Source organism: Notamacropus eugenii, chromosome 2 (genome assembly GCF_028372415.1).
Source record: "Notamacropus eugenii isolate mMacEug1 chromosome 2, mMacEug1.pri_v2, whole genome shotgun sequence".
Taxonomy (NCBI): Eukaryota; Metazoa; Chordata; class Mammalia; order Diprotodontia; family Macropodidae; genus Notamacropus; species Notamacropus eugenii.
Genome location: NC_092873.1, coordinates 318199967 through 318222362, shown reverse-complemented (window position 1 = coordinate 318222362; position 22396 = coordinate 318199967). Strand labels below are relative to the sequence as shown.

At 40.2% G+C, this 22396-nt stretch overlaps 1 protein-coding gene and 1 long non-coding RNA gene across 6 annotated transcripts in view; one reads left to right on the top strand and one right to left on the bottom strand.

Annotated features, from left to right (window-relative positions):
* The window catches only part of SEPTIN9 (septin 9), a 335206-nt gene that overhangs the window by 76407 nt on the left and 236403 nt on the right, over positions 1 to 22396 (bottom strand). Inside the window, exon 1 of one of the 5 annotated variants that reach the window (XM_072645133.1) lies at positions 9715 to 9954. The exons of the other annotated variants lie outside the window; for them this stretch is intronic. The gene's annotated coding sequence lies outside the window, so the exon portion shown is untranslated. Of the gene's footprint in view, positions 1 to 9714; positions 9955 to 22396 lie in introns of those variants that run through there. 5 annotated transcript variants of the gene reach the window in all.
* On the top strand, positions 9798 to 21960 carry LOC140527870 (uncharacterized). The gene is made up of 3 exons (XR_011974955.1): positions 9798 to 9860; positions 16607 to 16754; positions 21803 to 21960. It is a non-coding gene; the product is annotated as an uncharacterized lncRNA (long non-coding RNA).

The window sequence follows — 22396 nt, the reverse complement described above, 5'->3', positions numbered from 1 at the left end:
GTGATGGGAAGCTCACAGTCTAGGGTAGAGGGAATTCCATTTTCACTTTAGATGACTGTTAGAACTTTTTCCTTTACATTGAATTTAAGTTTATCACCCTGTGTTTTCCACCCACTGCCTCATCTTCCACTAAACAGGACAAACTCTCATTTCTCTTTCAAATGAAAGAGTTAATCAATTTGGGTTGAGTTAAAAGCTTTAGTAAGACAAGGCTTTGACCTGAGACAGAGGAAGAAGTTGTTTTTTTTTTTAATCTATTTACAGGATCATCACCAGATACAGAAGGATTTTTTTGGCAGAGAGGGCCTTGGACCTATGATTTCATTGACCTAGGGAACTATAGGTAAATGAGCCAATTGTCTCTACCAGTGAAGATCTGCAACTGTTTTACAAAAATACTAGGCCAAGTTCAAGCAGCCAGGATGTGTTTGGGCCAGAACTTGAACCCATCTTCCTGACTGAAACTGACTGTTTATTCTACTATATATACCATGTTGCTTCTGTACAGGAGAATAAAATTCAAAACAAAACAAAAATTCCTAAAGACTCAGTGGGGAATATGAGTATCTGAGCCAATTACCTCTTATATTGTAGATACAGATTTTATGGTAAAGAAGGGAGTGAAAAGGACATTGTTTTGTTTGGGGTCAATCCTTTGCTCCTATCAATTGGTCCTGGGAAGAAGGACCATCTCTATTTACACTGAAAGCAAAACCACTGGGAGAGATAACACTAGTTAATATTTTTGTAGCTAGTGATTTATAAGAGACTCCTCCAGATTCTAGTACTGTCTCCTAGAGCTACTTCTTTGGCCTGTGTTTGCCATGGTCCTGCTTCCTTATCTTACCCCTTTCTGTTTCACCATTCTTGAACCATGTCCTCTATGGCATCCTCTTCATTTCCCTCCTCTAAATGCCCCAAATCACAAACAGCAACTCACTTGGACTCCACAGAGCCACTGCCTAACTGCTGCATTGTATTGCCAAGCAACTAATAACAGCAATGCCTTCTTACAACTTATTTACAGTAGCTTTTACAAATAAGTAGTTCCTCCACAAAATCAAAGCCTCCCTAAGGATTTAGCAGAGTGGCCTGTCACTCTTTCTTCTTAGTGGCTAAGATGCCCAAGAGAGAAATGACTCTGGCCCCTGTTACAACAAGAAGGCAATGAAAGTGATCAATTCTTTGTTTTGTAAATATCCAAAGAAATGTGTCATCAGTCAGGGATGATACCTACTTTGTCAAATTACCCTAATATATCAGACTACACCATCAAAGATCTCTCCTTTATTAACCTACATAAATAAGGTGCCACTAGCAATTAACCAGTTCATCCAGGCATAAGATCATCAGACAGTTAGTTACTCAGCATCTTAAACTGGCCCACAAGTACAGACCTGAAAGAAAGCAAAAAAAAGAAACAAAGGTAGCTGGCTTGAGCTGAACAAAAAACTTCAGGCAAACAGGATGTTCTTACTAGTGTGAAAGGGGAGTGGCCAAAGAGGGCTCAGTCCTGGGACCACAAATGTTTGGTGAGCCCACTTCTGAAAGTGTCTGACAGGCACTTTTTCTCTGCTGAAGAGTATGCACAGGACTTTTGATTGACTGCTGAGCTAGAACTGGATGTGTATTCAAAAAACACTACCCACCCTGAGTCTATCTCTGTCTCTTTTCCTTCCTGGCTATGTGAGAAGGAGGGGAAAAAAGGCTGCTCTAAGCCTTCAGGTGGCAAAGCTAGCACAAGCGGCCCATTGTCCCCACTCAGGTTGACTGGAAGCAATTAATCACTTGAACCTGCTATGGTTTCTAACGTACTATTGTATTATCTTCTGTTCTTATTGTACCATGCTTTCCTACTTCAAGGGAAGGAGTGCTGTAGAGGGCATGGACTAGACTTCATTCAAGCTTGTAAGATTTGAAATGACCAGAAGAATAAAGCCACCAGAGTTCTGGTGATAGGAGTTCACTTTGTGGACAGCTGAACCTGTTAAAAATTGAAGCCTGGAATGACCTGAATGGACCAATCAGAGCAGTGGATTTAAGGCAGCCAAGAAGGAGTAACTTCTCCATAGGCTTCACCTTCATTCAATAATGACCTTCATGGAGTGAATGCTTTGTACATAGGGCATAGAGGAAAGTGTGCCCCCAGATATTAAGTGCAGAAAGAAATTCTGTTGTTTGTTCCATCTTCTCAGTAAATACTCCTTTGGAGAAGCTAATTGATGTGGATTTGAACCCAGATCCAAACCCAGCATTCTTTCTAAGAAACCACCATGGAACAAGCCCACAGAAGCAACATGAAAAATGTGTTCATTTACCCAACATATTGCTAGCATGATGCCAATCAACCCGTCTCATCACACTTTGGACCAAATTCACTAAGATGACCAGGTGTAGGGGCACCGTATAGAGACTTTTGTTCTCAAGATATCATTATAAAGATTATAAATGCCAGCTTCTGACCAAAGCCTTTGGCAGGGTAGGGCATTGCCTCAGAGCAATTCAAAAGTAGGGTAACTAGGTGGCTCTGGGGATAGAATGAAGACCTGAGTTCAAATCCATCCTCAGACACATATTATCTGTGTGACTCTGGGCAAGTCACAACCCTGATTGTCTCAGTTTTCTCATCTGTAAATGAGCTGGAGAAAGAAATGGCAAAGCTCTCCAGTATTTTTGCCAAGAAAACCCTAAATGAGGTCAGTCAGACACAACTGAAAAGCAACTCAAAACACAAAAGGGAGCCTAGACTCAAGGAAAATTAATCTCTACTGGTGAATGTCTCTGAAAAGGTCATAAAGCACCTGGAACAATGCCTGGGTGATAAGGAAATGGTTGGGGGTAGGGAACCTTGGGTTCTCTGTGGGCTTATTTGCCTCAGCACATTCCACTAAGGAACACCTAAAGGTCAAAGTCTGTGGGAATCTGTCCTTGGCTTGTGGTGCCCTTCTAGCATTTACATCACCAGCATGAATACAGAATGGAACTGGCCTACAGGGAACCTACCCTGGAATGGGGGTGGGAGTGAGGCCAGGGACAGGGAAGGAAAATTGCCCCAACATAGAAACTACAAACAAATGCTGCCTAAATAGACAGGGAGAAGTTTCACTTCCCCCAAAACTAATGTATGTGGTAATAAGAGTTAAAACTCCTACCGTTAGGTTCCATCAACCAGTAGTAACGGTTCCTTGTTTACAGAGTTGAGTTTAGAACAGGAATTTAGGCCCCAAATGCAAATTCGTCTTACAGGGAGGAGTAAATAGATTTAAGGCCAACTCCGGTTAACCAGAAAATAAGAAGTTAGAAGTTTTTACACAGCAGAATTCAGTGAATAAACTCAGATTTGATCAGTTTTGTTGTTGTTGTAAAAGATTTTGACCTGAAAAAATTAACCAACTTCTAATGAGACTAAAGTAGACTCCTTCTCCATGAGATCAAGCCCAGCATCACCACAGTGGCTAATAAACATTTTCATCAGTTGTTACACCTTCCACAGCACCTTTCTCTGCCAATCCTCCAACTGAGGGCTTCAAGTGAATGGAAGAAAAAATTGAGTCTGATCTATGGGAGCTCCCTCTTCTCCTCTCACATCCCCATATTCCCTCACCATCTTCTTCACTCCTGTCTCATGTGAAGAGGTTCTCCTTGCTAAGACCAACCCCTGGATCCTACTTCATCTCATTTTCTCTGGTGGACTGTCCCTGCTATTATCCCCCTCTCTCACTAATCTTCCCCATCAATCCAGCTCTCCACACATACTGACTTGTCTTTTTGTTTCCTCCAAAAGTGCACATGTCACTCCCACCCTTAAACAACCCTTATTTGATGCAACCATTCTTGTTAACATCCACCCTATGTAAATCTTTCGTCCACATCATGGCTAAACTTGAATAAGGCGTCTAAACCTGTGGCCTCTTTCCTCTCTTTTCAATCGATCCTAAAACCTTTGCCGTTTGCCCTCTGACTTTCTTCACTGAACTGAAACTATTCTCTCCAAAAATACTAATGATCTTCTAACTGCTAAAACTAATATTTTTTTTCTTAATCCTCATCCTGCTTGACCTTTACCTCAGCCTTTTACACTACTGATTACCCTCTAGCTGAGGGAGCTAGATGGTACAGTGGATAGAGTTGCAGGGTCTGGAGTCAAGAAGACCTGAGTTCAAATATGACCTCAGACCCATTAGCTGTGTGACCTTGGGCAAGTCACTTATCCTATTTGTCTGAGTTTCCTCAGCTGCAAAGTGAGGATATTAATTCACAGGGTTATTGTGAGAAACAAATGAGATAATAATTGTAAAGCACTACATATAGTGCCTGGTATGTACTAAAGGTTCTACTAGATACCCCAGGTTTTCATGTTCTTCCCTGGTTCTCCTCCTTGTCTGACCACTCCTCAATCTCCTTAGTGGAATTCTCTTCTAGGTTACATCCACTAATTACAGGTATGCCCCAAAGCTCTATCCCAGTCCCTCAACTATCTCCCTGGGTGCTCTATGCAGAGGATGCCCAAATCTATGTAAATCTTCCAGTCATCCTCCACCCCCTCACTCTCCCTTATCCTACATATCCATGGTAGTGCCAAACCACTCCCTATCTTTACTTTATCTACTATCCCACAATACTCCCCTCATAATCTCCTTACTCCTGGCTATTGCAATAGCCTTCAGGTTGCCTCTCTGGCTGTATTCTCCAGTATGCTGCCAAAGTGATTTTCTTAGAACACAATTCTGACCATGTCAACTTTCTCCCCACCCCTCATCAATAAAGTCCAGTGGCTCCCTATTATTTCACAATCAAATACAAAGCCTTTCACAACCTGGCCTCACCTTTCCTCTCCAGTCTTCTTAATCTTTACTCCTTGTCCACCTGTTCTGTGGGCCTTCTAGCCCATCCTTGCATACAACACTATCTCTCGGCTCCCTGTCTTTTCATCAATTGTCCCTCCATCCTTTCTGGAATGCTTCCTCTCCTCATTTTTGCCTCCTGGCTTCCTGACTCAACTCAAATCTCATCTTCTGCAGGAGACCTTTCTCCCACGGCTAATGACTTCACTTGGAGGTTACTTTCCATTTTTTTACACTGAATATACCTTGTATGTGTATATTTTTTTCATATTGCTCCCATTAGAATGGGAGATCCTACAGGGCAGGTAGACATAGTTCTTTGCCTTTCTTTGTATCCCCAGCACTTAGCTTTCCACTTAAGTCATCGCTTGGTCTCCAAAAGAGTTGATTATTTCTCTTCTGTTAGGGATGGAGAAAATGAGCCAGAAAGAGGTAACTTAGTCACGACACAAAGAAAGTCAGTGACAAAGCCAGACCACAGAATTTCCTGGGGTCTCTATATGATATCTGGGCAATTCTTCAGCTGTCTGTGGCTCTATAGCATTAATTTCTCAGTCCATGACTTCTGCTGACTTCATTTTCCTCCCTTCCCCATCATGACCCTATCGTTAGTTAATCAGTGTGACTCCACACTGGCCTCTTCTCTAGAATCCTATAGCCCTTGTCCTCCCACTGCTCACGCCTTCTCAAACTCCCCCATTCACCTTCTTTATTACTGGAGGAAGTCATGAAACTGTAGACTTGGGCCTGCTACAAATATAATGCTATCTAACCTCAACTGGGCTCTCACGGTAAGCAAGGCAGTCCTTATCCTCTTCCCAACATGCTTCTCAAACACACAGCAGCGGCTGTCCCAAACTCCTCAGTCCGCCATTTCCTAAACTGAGCTCATCTTACTCTTTATTGAGGAAAATCAAGAATGTCTTCAATGAATTCTTTATTATCCCTTTCTCTCATCTCCCAACTCTGGCATTATCTCCCATTTTCTCCTCCTTAATTGCGGCCTCTGTAGGAGACTTTCTCCACACCAAGGGCAATCCTACCACATATGCCTCAGATCCCATTCTCTTCTCTCAGAGGGCTCCTTCCCAAAAGCTCATAAATATGCACATTTCTCCCTCATCCAACCCTTTTCCCTAAATCCTAACATGCCCTCAGGCTATCATCCAATTTTTTACCTCCTTTTCTCAGTCAAAATCCTAGATACAGAACTGAGCTTGGAAGAAAGCTACGGATTTTAAGAGGCAGAAAGAAGGAGAAAGAACAGAGCAGACAAGGAGTCTGGATTGCAATGAAAAGTAGAGGACATGGGAGATGGAATGTCACGTGTGTAGAATAACAAGTAGCTATGTGAGAAGGAAGTAGCAGTCCTAGAAAGGTAGGCAAGAGCCAGCTTTCTGAAGGGTTTTTAATACCCAACAGCAGTTTTGGTTTGTTTTATCCTAGAGGCAACAAAGAAGCCACTGACGTTTCTTGAGAAGGGGGATGACATGGGGACTTTAAGAATATCCCTTTAGCAGCTCTGTGGAACATAGGTAGAGAAGGGCAGAGAGAATTAGTAATTGTCTTCACCCATTGCGTATATATTGGTTTCAAAACATTTACCAATTAACCATTTTAAGGGAGACAGGCAGGGTCAATGGGTAGGGTCTAGGGAGCTGAATAATCCAAAGGACAGATCATCTAAAAATCATTAATATTCGATTTTGAAATAGATCATCTGCTCCCTCCTAAAAATACAGATTGATCTTTCTTATTAGGATAAAGACAAGTGAATCTGCATTTCCTGTGTACAAATGAGAGTGGGAGGAGGCCCAGAGACATGAGGAGAGGCAGGAAGCCAGTATGGGGCCTCTTGTAAATTTGCAGTGGGAAATAAGAAAACTAGGATTCCAGTTAAACAGTTTTAAAGTCCTTTGAATCTGTCACACAAAGAAGAAACGGAAAGAGTGTGTGTTCTAAATTTAAATTGCAAAGTTTGATGATATTCTGGTTAGGTGGAACACTAGTGGCAACATTACTTAATAGAATTGTCCTCCTTAAAGAAACTCTGAGCTGCATTGGTGCAATGCAGTCTTTTCTGGAGCCAAACAGCCTATTCAACTCTCATATGTCAAAATAAGAAGCTCAGAGGATATGATGTCCAGCAATCAGTGGCCAGATGCTTAGAGAGGCAAATGTTCTTCCTGGATATCTAGCACAGTATAAATGCTTCGGTGGGATAGCGAGGTCACTGTTTCTCTCTCCTTTTCAGAGGAAGAACAAAATCTAGGACTATGCCCCAATCTCAACCTCATCAGGCTCATGGGCACCCATAAAAACATTCCATTCAGAGCTGAAAGTCACATTAGAGATCATCTAGCCTCATTTTCCAGATGAAGTAAAGCATTTTGCTCAAGGTAAAAAAACATAGTAAGTGCTAAGTTAAGCAGAATGAAGCATTTGGCCAGCTAGTCAGAAAAACACAAGTTCAACTCTGGCCTCAGACATGTACTAGCTGTGTGGCACTGGGCAAGTCACTTAACCCTGTTTTCCTCAGTTTCCTCATCTATAAAATGAGTTGGTGAAGGAAAGGACAAATCACTCCAGTATCTTTGCCAAGATGGGGTCATAGAGAGTCAGACATGCCTGAACAACAGTTAAGTCAGAACTCAAATCCAGGCCCTATAACTCCATGTCCAAAACTTTTGTTGACATATCTGCTACTCAGACTCTCCCTCAGGCCCCTAAGAAGTGTTGGGGCTCCACTTCAACTGAGCATGGAAGGGGTATCATCAAGTCACTGGCATTGCCAGCAGAGAAGATAATTTGAAAACAGAGAAATGTCAAGAGACATCCATGTGCAAAAGCATTGCTGCTCTGCACTGGCACACAAAAACACAAATGAAACAAGCTCTGCCCAGAAGAAATGTATATTCTACTGAGAGGAACAATATGTTCACAGATAAGTATAACAAAAGAGTTTGTAATGATAATGTAACATAATCTGGTGTCTCTGTTTTAGTCTTTGGGAAAGAGAAAGTAAGCCTAGCTTTCAAAAGAAAAAAATCTCCATTCAAGGCGACCCAGCTATCTTCATATTCTTTAGAAATGAGTCCCCAGGGTACGTTGGGGAGCTAGTCAAAGAGAAATGACCTATCTCTAAATCCTTATTAAGTTCCACACATGAAATTTTAGTTTAAAATGTAGTGGAAATAATGGTCTTGGGTTTAGAAGACCTAAGAATCCCAGGTCTGACATGCACTGGCTGTGTGACCCTAAGCAAGTCACTGGGAGCCCATTTCCTGGGAATAAGAATTAGATTAACTACTTTACAAATTGAGAGTCATGGAAGTACTTTTTAAACTTTATCAGAGTCTCAGAATTAGAGGGATTTCAAGGTCATTTAATCTAACCTCTTCCTTTAAACTTCCCCTAACAAAAAGCAATCCTCTCACTACCTCAGTGAAACAGCTTGAGTAGTAGTCAGGAAATTCCTACTTAGATTGAGAAGGAATCTGCTTCAGCAGTTCCTTCCCATGCTTTGCTCCTAAGGCTGCTCTAGTAGTATTTGTGCTCAGAGGAAAGGAGTTCATCTGAATAATAAAAAATGGTTCGTTTACATGTCTTCTCCCTATGTCTTTCCAATTTTCTCCATCAGATTTTTCTATTTAAGACCAAAACCAGATTCCAAGCAATCCCACCTGGTGCCTTCCTAAGAGCTCCAGGCAGATAGAAGAGGAAAGAACTAGTGAACAGTATGAATTTTCAAGGAACAATGAGACCTATCTATGGCAAACTGTCTTATTTTTCTTCCAAAACAACGGAACTGCAAACAAGGGAGCAGGGAGATGCCACCATTAAACTTTCTACCACATCCCAAGACAATTTTATGTCAGATAGATCTTGGGATAGAAAAAGTAGAATTAACAGCATGCTGTAAAAATGAATGAATCACCCCAGGACATTTGGGGTTGGATTTCATGAGCAGATGGTACTCTCTGCTCATACTGATCTATACTCCTCTAAACAACTCCATGTGGCAAATTGCGCGCCCCCCCCCCCCAAGTTGCATCTTCAAAGCTAGGAGACTCACTCTGGCAAGGCAAACACTTTGTCCCTAACTTCCTAGAAAAACAAAACAGAAAAAAAAACCAAATCCATTCTTCCTTCACTCCCAGAAAGGAAGGCACATCAGCAAAAAGCCATCACAAAATTTTCAGAAAAGAGAACAAAGGTCTAAGGACCCTTTTGCTTAAGGGGCATTTTAAAAGTCAAACTTAAATTAAATAAAACAGCCCCGCTCTCTAAGGTGCTCCCCCAGTTATGCCTCCTCTTGCTCCAAAAGTAACGCAGGGAATGCTAGTTAGTCTTGGAAAGTTTTTCTTGCTTTCCTTACACTCCAGAAAGCTAGCAAAGCCACTTCCAAATTCAAATATTCTGCAAGGAGAAAAATTCCAACCGGAGAAATTAAACTCCTCAGTTCACTTGGCCAAATATTTACAAAGAGATAACTATAATCATACAAAGACCTTTTTCTTCTCTTGTGCTACAGAAAATCTGGTTCTAGAGTTGAAACCGAATTCCCCCATCTCCCAGTGCCTCAGCCTGCAGCCAGCAGTCCTCAGTAGGCTAAACTGTCTTGCCACTGGCTCTGCTGACCTTTCTCATTTCCAGAATGAGAGGCACAAGGCTTCCTGCTTTCTGCTCAGTGCAGCTCCCCTGCCTACAAACAAGTTCACCAAACCCTAGGCTTCTACCTGTCTCGGGCCCCCACCTCCCCCACCCCCAGGAGCCTTGGGCCAGGGAGGCGAACCCAAGGACCTGGTGACCCACACACAAGGTAGCAACTGGAATTATTAGAAAGAACAAAGGGATCGTGTAGACTCACCCAAGCAGCGGTAACTCTGTATCCCACTGGATATGTAGAGAGACTAGTCCCACCCACCCCCGGGTCACATGGCTCGGAGCCTAGTAGATGATCAAAGGGGCTTTGTGGCCGCTCAGAACAAGAGACTCCCCGAGTGCAGCAGAGAGGTAGGGAGGCAAGCTGGAGGGAAGCTTCAATGGGCAGCTGCGAGGGGGAGAGAAACTTGGCTGCAAGGGAGTGATCCCTGAAAGAGGGAAGGAAGAAACTGCTTCTAGGTAGCATTTTTTTTCCCCTCCCAGAACCAGGAAAGAGCTCTGAAAAGACCTGAACCTTCTCCTGCCTCTCTGCCAAGTAAATTTCCAAGTTCCCTGCAGGGCTAGGGAACCAGGCTGGGGGTGGGGGTGGGGGGTGGATGTGACCTAAGTAATATGACCATAAAGGAATGCTACTGCTCCCCTCTTCTCTCTGTGTGGGTGTAGGTGTGTCTCAGTATAATCCATAGACCTTGATAGAATGGAAGGAGTGGGTAGACTGGGAATCCAAGAACCTGTTTTCTCAGCTACTTGTGGGAACTTGGGTAACTCGAGACTCAGTTTCCTCATCTGTCAAATAGGAGGCTTGCACTACATTCATCAAGCATTTACATAATCTCTCAAGACACTTCCAAATTTAAGAGAAGAGCTGGAAGGCCTAAAACCTTAAAGATTTTCTAATCCAACTCCATTTTACAGATGAGGAAACTGAGAGAGGTTAGTAAGTGGTGGGGCCAGGTTTTAAAGCAAGATACTATACTCTAGGGGTTTTTCCACATGACGCCATTCATCTACTGTATAACTGGGAGGGGAAAATTCCAAATGTAAGACGACTGCAACTCTGGGGGAAAAGACCTAAGGGAGGCAAGTTTGGTAGTAGAAAAAAATATATGTATGTATGTATCAGGGAGGAGGGGTTCCAAACCCCATCCCACCCCCGCATTAATGCACTCACATTGGCATTCAAAGACCTTTATAACCTGGACTTCTATCTTTCCAGTATTCTTTATACCTACTTTCCCTCACATTCTCTGCCATGCAGTGGCACAAGACACTGCATTTCCTAACTCTGAGAACCTTCCCTGGTTGCCCCCCAAGCTTGGAATTCTTTTCCCTCCTCATCTCTGTCTCCTGGTTTCCCTGGCTTCCTTTAAGTCCCAGCTAAAATCTCCCTTTGTACAAAGAGCCTGTCTCACTCTCCCTTAATGCTAGTGCCTTCCCTTGGTTGATTATCTATAATTCACTCTGTAAATATCTTTCTGGTACTTAATTGTTTTTATGTTGTCTCCTCCATCAGACTGGTTTTTGTTTTGTTTTGTTTGGCTTATTTTGTATCTTCAGCATTTAGCAAAGTATATGGCACAAAGCAGTTATCTAATAAAGCAGTTAGGTGGTGAAGTGAATGCAGCACTGACCCTGGAGACTGGAGGACCTGAGTTCAAATGTGGCCTCAGATACTTACTAGCTGTGTGACCCTTGGCAAGTCACTTAACCCTGTTTGCCTCAGTTGCTCATCTGTGAAATGAGCAGGAGAAGGAAATGGCAAACTTCTCTAGTATCTTTGCCAAGAAAAACCCCAGAGGGGGTTATAGAGAATCTGACATGAAAAGACTGAACAAATCACCTAATAAATGCTGTGGACCGACAGGGAACGCCCAGAATATAATTAGTCTAAGGAAGAAATTTTCCATCCCACTTCAACTGATGGGCACGAGATGAGTCAAAAAGATTAACAATGTAACCACAAGGTGTAAAATAGATGTTAAGGAATTTTCCTACAATCCCACGGCAAAATGTAAGTCTTTAGTCAAATTAAGAGAATTAGAGGGAAGGCTTTGGCCATTGGATAAAGGATAATCACATCACACAGGAAACTTCCATGTTTATGACTGCAAAAATCAGTTTTGCCCCCTTGGGGCTATGTCTAAAATAGCATGCCAATCTAGCAGTAGAGCGTGTTAGTTTCTAGATTTGGAGCCAGACTGGAGAAAGAACTGTGCCCTTGAAAAGGAACGACTGAGGATTGGATGGAGAAGGGGGTAGGAGAGGCCTTTTTCTTTTCTCTTCCCCCCACTGACAATTGGAGGTACTAGACCAGGAAGAGACAATGCATCCAACTGGGAGCAGAGAAATACTGAGGCTCGATATGAGTGAGGAAAGTTACCAAAGGAAAAAAGTAACTTCAAGGAGTATAATCTCACATGGTAGGGAGAAGTGCCTACTATGGATTCAAGAAAAAAGCTGATCTGATTGGTGCAGAGGGCTCCACATTAAAGTGTTCACCATTTTTCCTTTTATTTTTGCTATATTTAGCAACTATGTTGCTAAAATATGTTATTACTTAAGTCCAAACTGGAGGGGAAGGGAGGGGAAGACACTTTGGGTGGTAAAGCCATAGATTTCCTATTTTTAAATATTTGTGAGCAATATTTCATATCGTACCCAACAGTAGAGGTTTTGGGTTGTTTTCTTTAACCTTGTATGTCATAAATCCCTTTGGAAGTCTAATAAACTATGGTCTACTTCTCAGAATGCATAAAATACAAAGAAAACATATATTGAAATATGGTTACGAAACATCTCTTAAACAGACAAACAGACCCCAGGTTAAGAATAGTACTTTAGAGAAGTTTAGAATATAACCAGCGTTCATTTTCAATTTCTCCACAATGCCTTTCTGAGCCACACTTGGATACTGTGGAAAGTTCCCTCTCAGGCATACCAGAAAGGAATAGGAGCACTGGCTGGTGACTTGTACAGAGCACCACCTAGTGGACAACATGGATATACTCCCTCATTGGATAATTAATATAGTGACACACTGCCTTTTTGTAGGTTTAAGGAAGACAGCACATGAATAGATTTGGCCTACTTACACTACTTCAGTACCCCGTGTTATAGTTTATATACGATTATATGTAAGTCTTAGATGTCACATAACTTTTCCCTTACATCCAACTGAAATCTACCTCCAGATAATTTCTAGGTTTCTAGTTTTGCCTTTAGGGACCAGCAGAACAAATCTAATCTTTCTTCCACATAACAGGTCTTCAGACACTCAGAAACAGCTATCATGTCCCCAAGTCTTCTATAGGTTAAATATCTTTGCTTTCTTCAGTTGCTATATGGCATGATTTTAAGATCTTGCACAATTCCCTTCCTCAGGATATTCTTCAGCTTATCAATGCTCTTCTTAAACTATAGCTCTAAGAACAGAACACAATATTCTGGAAGTAGCCTAATGAAGAGTACAGTGAGACACATGTAGTATATTTGAATAGAGCCAATGTCCAAAGCAGAGAAATAATTGAATGATGGTGGCAGAGAGAGAGTCTGGAAGGGGGAATAAGGAGTGGAGTATTCAGACTTCCTCTCTAGGACCAGTGTGTATGTGACAAGGTACAACCAGAACTGGAATGGACAGCCAGAGATGCAGCATCTTCTGAGGAAAGCCAGGTCTCCATGGGTGCAAAAGATGTAAAGAGGAAGAGGTTTAAAATCAAAATGGAAGTTTGTTAGTTATGGAACAGGAATTCTAGAGGGCACAAGGGAAGGAGCAGAAAGAGCTAGAGTTGAACATGTGAAGAGAAGGACTGAGATGGTTGGTAAGACGAGAACTGAAAATGGCATCAGAGATGGGAATAATTTACTCTTAGGAAACCCTGGAACCAATATTATAGAAAATGGAAGGACAGTAAAAGATTATGGGAGTTTGATAAGCAATGAAAACATGAAGAAAAAAGAACACTTCTTGACTGGTCTTTGCATCAAGATGACTCAGTTAATATCGTTCAATGTGGATCCTGTCAGGCTTCAGGTCCTTCTCAGGACCTGGCTTATAGTATTCCTCTCAATCAACAGTCACCAAGCATCTATTAGGCACCTACTATATACCAGACATTGTGTTAGTTGTCAGGAACACATACACACAAAAATGAAATAATCTCCACTCAAAAAGCTTACCGTTCTAATGGAGAGGCCAACAAGTATGTTTATATATACATTTATGTATGTTTGTATACAGAAGAAGTCTATACAAAATAAATACACCCTAATTAAGGAAGAAGATCATTTGCAGCTAGGCGGAAGAAGAATCAGGTAAGGCTCCATGTAGACCAGAGTGATGTTTGACATTCATACTTAAGGAAGGGATGGATATCATGAGGCAGACGTTGAGGAGGGAAGTGCATTTCATGTACTGGAGACAACCAGTGCACAGGACCAGAGATGGAGTTCTGGGTTTGAGGAAGAAAATTAAGGCTAGTTTGACTGGACCTTAGAGAGAGAAGAGGGACAATGTACAATGAAGTTAGATAACTAGGTTCAACCTAATTTGTGAAGAGTTTGAAAGGTCAAAAAGAGGAGTTTATATTTTATTCTAGAAAGGTCATTGGAGTTTATTGAGTAGGACAGTGATACTTCCAGATCTTTGTTTGAGGAGAATAATTTTAACATCCCTTTGAAAGATTGATTCGGGGAGACAATTGGTGCATAGGAAAACCAGTTAGTAAACTATGGGAAGAAAGAGGTGAATTTAAAAGGGAGGGGAAAGCAAACTGAATAGTAAGAAAAGAATGGATTTTGAGAGCGTAGACAAAAAAGTGAAAAAATCTGGAAAGTGATTAGATACGTGGGGTGAGAGAGTGGCCAGAAAAATGGTACTCTAGACAGAAATAAGGAAGTCTGATACATGGGAAGCTTTTGGAAGAAATATGCACATTTGAGATGCCAGGCTGAATTCAGGAGAGTAGGGTTGGATATATAGATTTGTATTTCCATATACAAAGAAATGATAATAAAATCCATAGGAACTAGTAAGGTCACCAAGAAAAAGTATACAGAAAGGACAAAGTCTTCAGGTTCATTCCTCCACCCCTAGTCTTTGTCCTTACCGAGATCTTTAGTCCTTAGATTCTGGGTGGGGAACCAGAGGACTTAAGGTCACATGTGGCCTTCTGGGTCCCTGGTTGCAGCCTTTTCACTGAGTCCAAGTTTTACAAAACAAATCTTTTCATTAAGTTTGGGTTCAGTCAAAGGGTCGCACTTAAGAACCTAGAGGACCACTTGTGGCATTGAGGCAGCAAGTTCCCCACCCCTGTTCTAGTTCAATATCAAACTACAGCCCTTATCTTGACATCCATCCTTCCCAAATCTGAACCCTGGATTGCTCCTATCACCTGCTTCCTCAGCTCCTATTCACAATTAGGAGGAAGTCATTTACTCAAAGAGATTAGGTCCTTTTCAAATTTATGTAATCTAATCTCACCTGGGCTCCCCCTACAACAAAGCAATCCTTCCACATCCCAATTGATTCTCCATCTCACTTCCTACAGTGGCTATTCAAAAATTCTTCCCTCCTCAAACGTCCCTCTATTTCTAACCTGAGGACATATACTTTGCTAAGGAAATAGACTCCATTAGTACAAGTCTCCCTTCTCAATTTTTCTACATCTCAAAACACATCCAAAGTATCCCTCCAGTCTTCTGGTTAAGGCCAATCCTTAACTTTCTTCTCCAGTAGTTTGCCTCCAAAGTTATCCCATTTCCTCTCTTATCTTCAGTCTTTCCATATCTTGCTACTATTCCTTCCTTGCTACCTACAAACACACTTGACTTCCCCCAACTTTTAAAAAATTAAACAAAGTCTTTCAGATTCTTAGATATAAGAAAACCTGAAAGATAGAAAGGTTGTAAAGAACACTAAATGCCAAACAGAGGAGTTTATATTTGCTAAGTTGGGTGGGTCCTTAGCTGTGTGGGAGGTGGGAGGGAGGGAGGGAGGGTTAAATTTTAAGAATATCATTTTGGTGGCTGAGATGAGAATGATTTAAGAATAAAATTCCAGCAGTCACAGTACTCTTAGGGGGGAAGTGAAGAGAATGTGAACTAGGGCAGTAACTATGTGAATGGAGTGAGAAGGACAAATTCTAGGGATGCTGTGGAGATAGAAATGACAAGGTTGGGCAAATGGCAGGATCCGTGAGAGGAGCGAGTATGAGAAGGTGAGGGTGATACTGAGATGGACAATATGATCACAAGGATGGCGATATTCCCCCTTCTGCTACTTACAGTGTATCTTAGAATGCCCTTTTAATCATATTATGTAGCTATCTTACATTAAAGTGTGCTTGAATTTTTATCTGTGTTTTATCTAATTCTAGCAGCTACTTGGCTTATACATATACAGGTAGTATCAAACTTAAAAAGAAACAGGGGCCACTCAACCATATATATATATATAAGGATTTCTACATCCCTGTAGATGGCATATTGACTAAGAAAACTATATATCAACATTATCCATGTTCTGTTGTACTCTTATTTATTTCATTAAATATTTAAATATTTCCCAATTACCTTTTAGTGGAAATGTTATGGTTAATGGGCCACATCAGCCTAGACTACAGCACTTACACCCCTGAGGCTCAATTTGGGGAGGGGAGGAAAGGGCTCACCGCTCACCACTCACCACCCACCACCCAGCCCCTCCCTACTAGCTACTCAAGTGAAAGAGTAGTCCCATACCCATCTAGCTCCCTCTGCAACATCCACTGGAGACTGTGGAGTTCACTATTCATCTGTCACCCACTATTACCCTCTATGGCTTCTCTTCTTTATCTTCATCTCCCTGCATTAGTCAGTCACCACCATCCCCTCAAGCTGTGTCCTGGATTTCTTCTTTCTTAGCCAAACTCCTTGAAAAGGCTGTGCTGCCTCTACTTCCTCACTACTCACTCCACAAGCCTCTGTAATCTGACTTTTGAGATCATTAATCAACTGAAACTCAGGATAGACTCTTCAGAGTCCTCTTCATTCTTAACCTATCTGCTCCATTTGACACTGAAGACCACCTTCTCCTACTGATAATATGTTCTCTCTAGACTTTTGTGGAAGAGAGAACAAAGCTGACGACTGTGCAGCTCTGCCTCCTTAAATCCAATTCACACACAAGACCTCACTCTCTTAGCCCAACATCATGATGTCATTCATTGACCCTCTTCAAAAATGAAGGATGAACAACAAGAAGAGGTAATGAGTTAATTTTCAAACATTCAGAAATCAGATGTAAATTGGAAGCTAAGAAGGTGGGTAGGACTGGGAGTGGGGGATGATGAGCACTGTTTGGACATTTTGAATTTGAGATCCCCATTTCATCTGAAATATCCAATAGGGAGTTGGTGATGTGGGACTGAAGCTAGGAGTCATGTACACAAAGGTGATAATTGAACCCATGGGAGCAGATGAGTTCACTAAATGAGACAGCACTCAGACAACAGGGTTTAGGACAGAATTTTTGGTTACCAATTGGATGACTATATCAGTATTGTAGGTGAAAGAAGCTGAGAGATAAACTTAAGGAGGTGGTCGTGTAAAAGTTAACAAAACTTAACATCTTATTGAATTTGGGGAAAGTGAGAGTGAGGAGACAAGGATGACACAGAGCTTGTCAGTCTTGATGAGTAGAAAGATGATGCTTCCCTTGACAGTAACAAAGAAGTGCAAAATGAGAGAAGTTTGGCAGAAATAGAAGTTCTTTAGTAAACTCCCACTAGTAGCTGCGTAAAGGATGAAGTGAAGAGAGAGGCATGATACCCGGATACCAATTAAGAGGTTCAGGCAAGAAATACTGGGGGTCCAAACTAAGGCTGTGTCAGTGTGAGTAGTACATAAGTGGGTGGCTTACCTTTAAAGGTGGTGGGTTCCCTTTCTTTGGGAATCTTCAGGCAAAAGCTGGATGATCATTTGTAGTATACATAATAGTGAATGGGTTCCACTAGATGGCTCCTGGTGTCCCTTCTAATCCTTCATTTTTGTCATTCTATTAGAGCCAGACTGTAAAGTTTTAAATGCTAGAGGAATTTGTATTTTATCCCTCTGGCAAGAGGAAGGCACTGTTTTCTCACCATCTAAACTGCAATAACTATTTTTTTCTAAGGGGGCCATGAAAATAATCATAATAATAAACTTTAAAGCTCTTCTGTAAGAGCAGAAGGGAATTTAATGAATTAGCCTTATCGGAAATTTCCAAAGTTTATCCCTACTCATCTTACTCCATTGAAGGCCCATGTAATGAGGTGTTTAGATCCTACTCTATAACTGTCTCTCAGGTGTCATCCTGGGTCAACAGATAATAACTCTCTGTGACAGTGGTGACTGCCTGAGGGCTGTGAGTTGCAGTAGGGTTAGGGAGTGGGGAAAACATGTAAACACATTCTATAAAGCTCATTTAAAAGTCTCTAGGGTATTTGAGTAGAAAAAAACCTCACTAGACTAGAAGTTGATGACAAGGTTCTGGATCTAGTTCTAGCTTTGCCACTAATTAACTATATAACCTTAGGGAAGCATGCCACTCCAATGGCCCCAAAAGAATTGGATTTTTTTAGTACAACTCCTACACAAAGACCTTCACATTTTTCAATGAAAGCAAAGTTTAGCTCAAAGTCAACAAAAGCAGGACTAACACAGAGAATTCACTTCAACCTCCAGTAAATGTCACTGTGATTATTTAATACAGTATGCAAACATGAGGTTAAATTTGAGTCAGCCTGTGTCCACAGGAGTCAGCATAGAATGAATGAGGTGCTTGCTACATTTGAAAGTTATACACATAATTTCAAAGTTAAATAACCTCTCTGTGGAATTTTAAAGATGCCACATCTGCTCCAATTCCTCAACTTTATTCTTTTTTTCTAACTATAATATGATAAGCTAGCTTGTCCCCAAACAACTTTTTAAAACTTGAAATAACCAGAAAATCATTTGAAATTTCCAAGAATTAAATTTATATTTACTTAAAATGTGCATTGTCTTGGTTTTTAAAAGCAAAATAATATTCCTTAGTAATGGATAAACACAAAATCATTTTTCTTAAAAAAAGAATTCATTAGAGCATATGAAACTGGCACAAGCAAAGATAAGAGTCAATAAAAATGATGAAAATTCAGAAAAAGAAAAAATCCCATATCCAGAAAATACAATCCTTAGTTTATTTACAGTAATTCATAAAGTATAGTTATCAATGGACCACTACATTTTCCTTTTACATTTTTGCTTGAAACAAATTGTATGAAGCCTAATAATTGGATAGTATCCATGTGGAATATATTAATAAGAAAAGAAATCGCTCCCCCAAAATTACATTTTTGTTTATTTTTGGATCTCCCTGTCACACCTAAGCTAGAAATGCAGCCACCAATCGTGGACCTGATCTCAATAATGATGAGCACCAAGCTTTAACCTGTTCTATTTTTTTTCTTTTTTTTTACTTATGCAGCATGATAGCCTCAATTCCCAGGGGCTCACCATATTGATGCTGGAGTTATTGTAGACATGTAATTGGCTTTGGACATACTGCAGCTCAGAACTCCCAAACTCAAATAATCTATTATTTTCAAAATCCCCAGTAGCTCAGACTACAATGTGCACCACCATGCCTAGCCAATTAGATATTTTTAATAATAAAACCAAACTTTTTAAAAAACCACATGTGACATTAAAAGATTATGAAAAGATTAAAAGATCATTTGCATTACATAAAGTTGCTTTTATAAGCACTAAGTGTCAAAAGCCCCATCTGAAGAGAGAAATGTTGGTTTTACATGAAGCAATTGAAATGCTTAGAATGGTTCTTGGCAAATTTTACGTAGCTATGCATGATACAACTTAGAAAGAAATGCCCACATGTCCAAAGATTCTCATGATTAGTTGAGAAATCAAAATCTTTTTGCACTGAAAATGGATGAAGCAACAAATGCTCACTTGATTACATATATGCAATATGTTGTTCAAACTCATTAATAAAGATTTGTTACTTTACAAACCTATTTGTGGCAATTTTGTGCTAAAATTAATTTTTAATGTAGCTGGAAATAAAAAATGATACAGTATGGGAGTCTTAAATTAGACCTTGAATTGAGTGAGCTCAGTCAATGCCAGACAAAATTCAGTACTATAAACAATAGTTTAAAAGGTGGACACTTGTGTAATTTCGGTATATTGTATGCTTCATAGTCAAGTATTTATATAAAGAAATATGAATGACATGTTACAAACAGGTTTTCAATTTGTTACAAAGGTAATCAAGTTTATAAATATATTCCATTAAAAAAAAAGACTTTGCAAAATTGTGTGATAATCTGATAATGTCATTTTTAAACTATTGTGAAACATGCTGGCTTTTTCCTGCCAAAGTACTTCAAAGGACATTAGAGCTAAAAGAGGAAATTGTCATTTTTCTTAGTAATAATGATGATGAGGCAAATTAGTTTTCTAATAAAAAAGCTACCCTGAAACTTGGTGAATACTTGTTTAAATATTACTCTAAATCAATACAAGGTTTTTAAATTTATACTCTGATCCATAAATAAAACGATCTGTGGATAATAACTTCATAAGCTAATATTTGTAATGTTTCCCAATAAAAAAAAAATAGTTGCCTCTGCAAATAAAACAGGAAAATAATGATGTGCTTATTTATCACTTGACTGATTTATATGACCAAATTCTATTTTATTTTAAAGATGTAAGTATTTCTTAATATGAATATTTAAGGAACTCATCTGCCATGGACAAATATTATATACTTGGTTTTTCCTCCATCACATAGTAGAGGACATTAAAACAAGTCACAGGTGAATAAGGAGGCTAATTACAAGGCTATTGATCTGGTTTATAAAACAATCAAGGAACATTTCCCTTCTTGTAGACAGAACAAACAACATTTTCCATTTTCCATGATCTTTCAAATATTACTGAAAGTGAAAGTAATCACAACTTCTAGTTCTTTCAGTAGCTTAGTATGCATTCATCTGGGCAAAGTGTCTTAAATCCAAGCTGTTGGATACAATGCTAATGACAGAGTCCCACAGGGTTTCCTTGTTTACAATCAGGTCTCTTAATGTTCTTTGCAGTCCACTACACAGCTTCTTCTGGGGCAATGAAGTAGGAATTTACTGAAAGTGAAATGGTTCTTGGGAATAGGAGCTCAGATGAATTGGTTCAACCATTCTGGAGAACAATTTGGAGTTAAGGCCTATCAAACTGTGCATACCCTTTGATCCAGCAATGCCACTACTGGGTCTATTATCCCAAAGAGATCAAGAAAAGGGACAAGGACCTATTTGTACAAATAAATCTACAGCAATCCTTTTTGTGGTGGCAAAGAATTGGAAATTGAGGGAATGCCTGTCAATTGGGGAATGGCCAAACAAGTTGTGTTTTATGACTGTGATGGAGTACTATCGTGCTATAAGAAATGATAAGTAGGATGATTTCAGAAAAACCCAGAAAGACTTATATGAACTGATGCAAAGTGAAGCAAACAGAACCAGGAGAACATTGTACACAGTAACAGCACTATTGTAATGATGCATCAACTGTGGAAGGCTTAGTTACTCTGATCAGTACAATGGTTCAATTCAATTCCAAAGAACCCGTAATGAAAAATGCTGTCAGGTGGAGAACTGATGAACTCTGAGGGCAAAGTAAAGTATATTTTTTCTTACTTTATGTTTCTTGCCTTCTATTGGTATGGGTTTATTTCTTTTTTGCAATGTGGCTAATATGCACATGTTTTGCATGACTTCACATGTGTAATTGATATCATATTGTTTGCCTTCTCAATAGGTGGCAGAAGGGCGGTAAGGAGGGAGAAAATTTGGAATTCAAAGTTTTTTTAATGAATGTTAAAAATAAAAAATTTTTCGAAAAGAATAGGAGCTAAGAATATCAGAGACAGAGAGTGGGTATGGAGGAGACTAGAAAGAAAGGTTTGAGTGAATTGAGAAAGAGGAAAGTCTTTGAAACGACCTGGTGGCAAAGTTAAAAAGGGGGAGAAGTAGAGGGGAAAAGGAGGTAGAGAGGAACCATAAGTCACCTAAGGCCAATGGAAAAAAGATTAGGAGGTCAAAACCCAGACTTCTTGAAAACAGTAAAATATGCTTACAATGCCTAGGAAAGTGTTATTGTGAAGAAAGTATTTTGTAAACTTTAACTATAGAAAGAAACAAATGATTATATTCTGCTAAGAAGACCATTGCAATAGCCTCAGTTGGTCTCCTTGTCTCTTCCTTCTCCAGTCAATCCTCCACACAGATGCCAAAGGATGTTTCCTGTTGCACAAGTGTGTACCCAGCGATCCTTCTCTCTCCTCTGAGGTAGCCAGGCCTGGAGTCATGAAGAACGGAGTGAAAATGTAGCCTCAAGCTCTTACTAGCTATATAATTAAACTTAGACAAGTCACAAACCTCTGTTTGCTTCATTTTTCTCAGCTGTAAAAAGAGGATAATCTACCTCTAGGTAACATCTACCTGCTAGGGTTGCTGTGAGGATATATAAGATAGTATCTGTAAAGCACTTAGCATAGGTGCTATCTAAATGCTACTTATTGCTATCTATCAGTACTTTCTCACTTTGTGAACTCATCAACTCCCATGGTTTCAAGTGTGTGTTCGTCCTTCGTTGCCGAAGAAGACCGTGCCATCAGAGAAATGATGACATGACTTGCACTTGACTTTGTTTATGAGTGAGAGAGGGATGTGCAGGTCACCAGCCTCACTTCTCCTCCAGAGTCATCTGAATCCAGTGAGCAGATATTCATCAGGATGACTGGAGATGACCCAGGATGAGGCAATTTTGATTAAGTGACTTGCCCAAAGTCACACAGCTGGTGA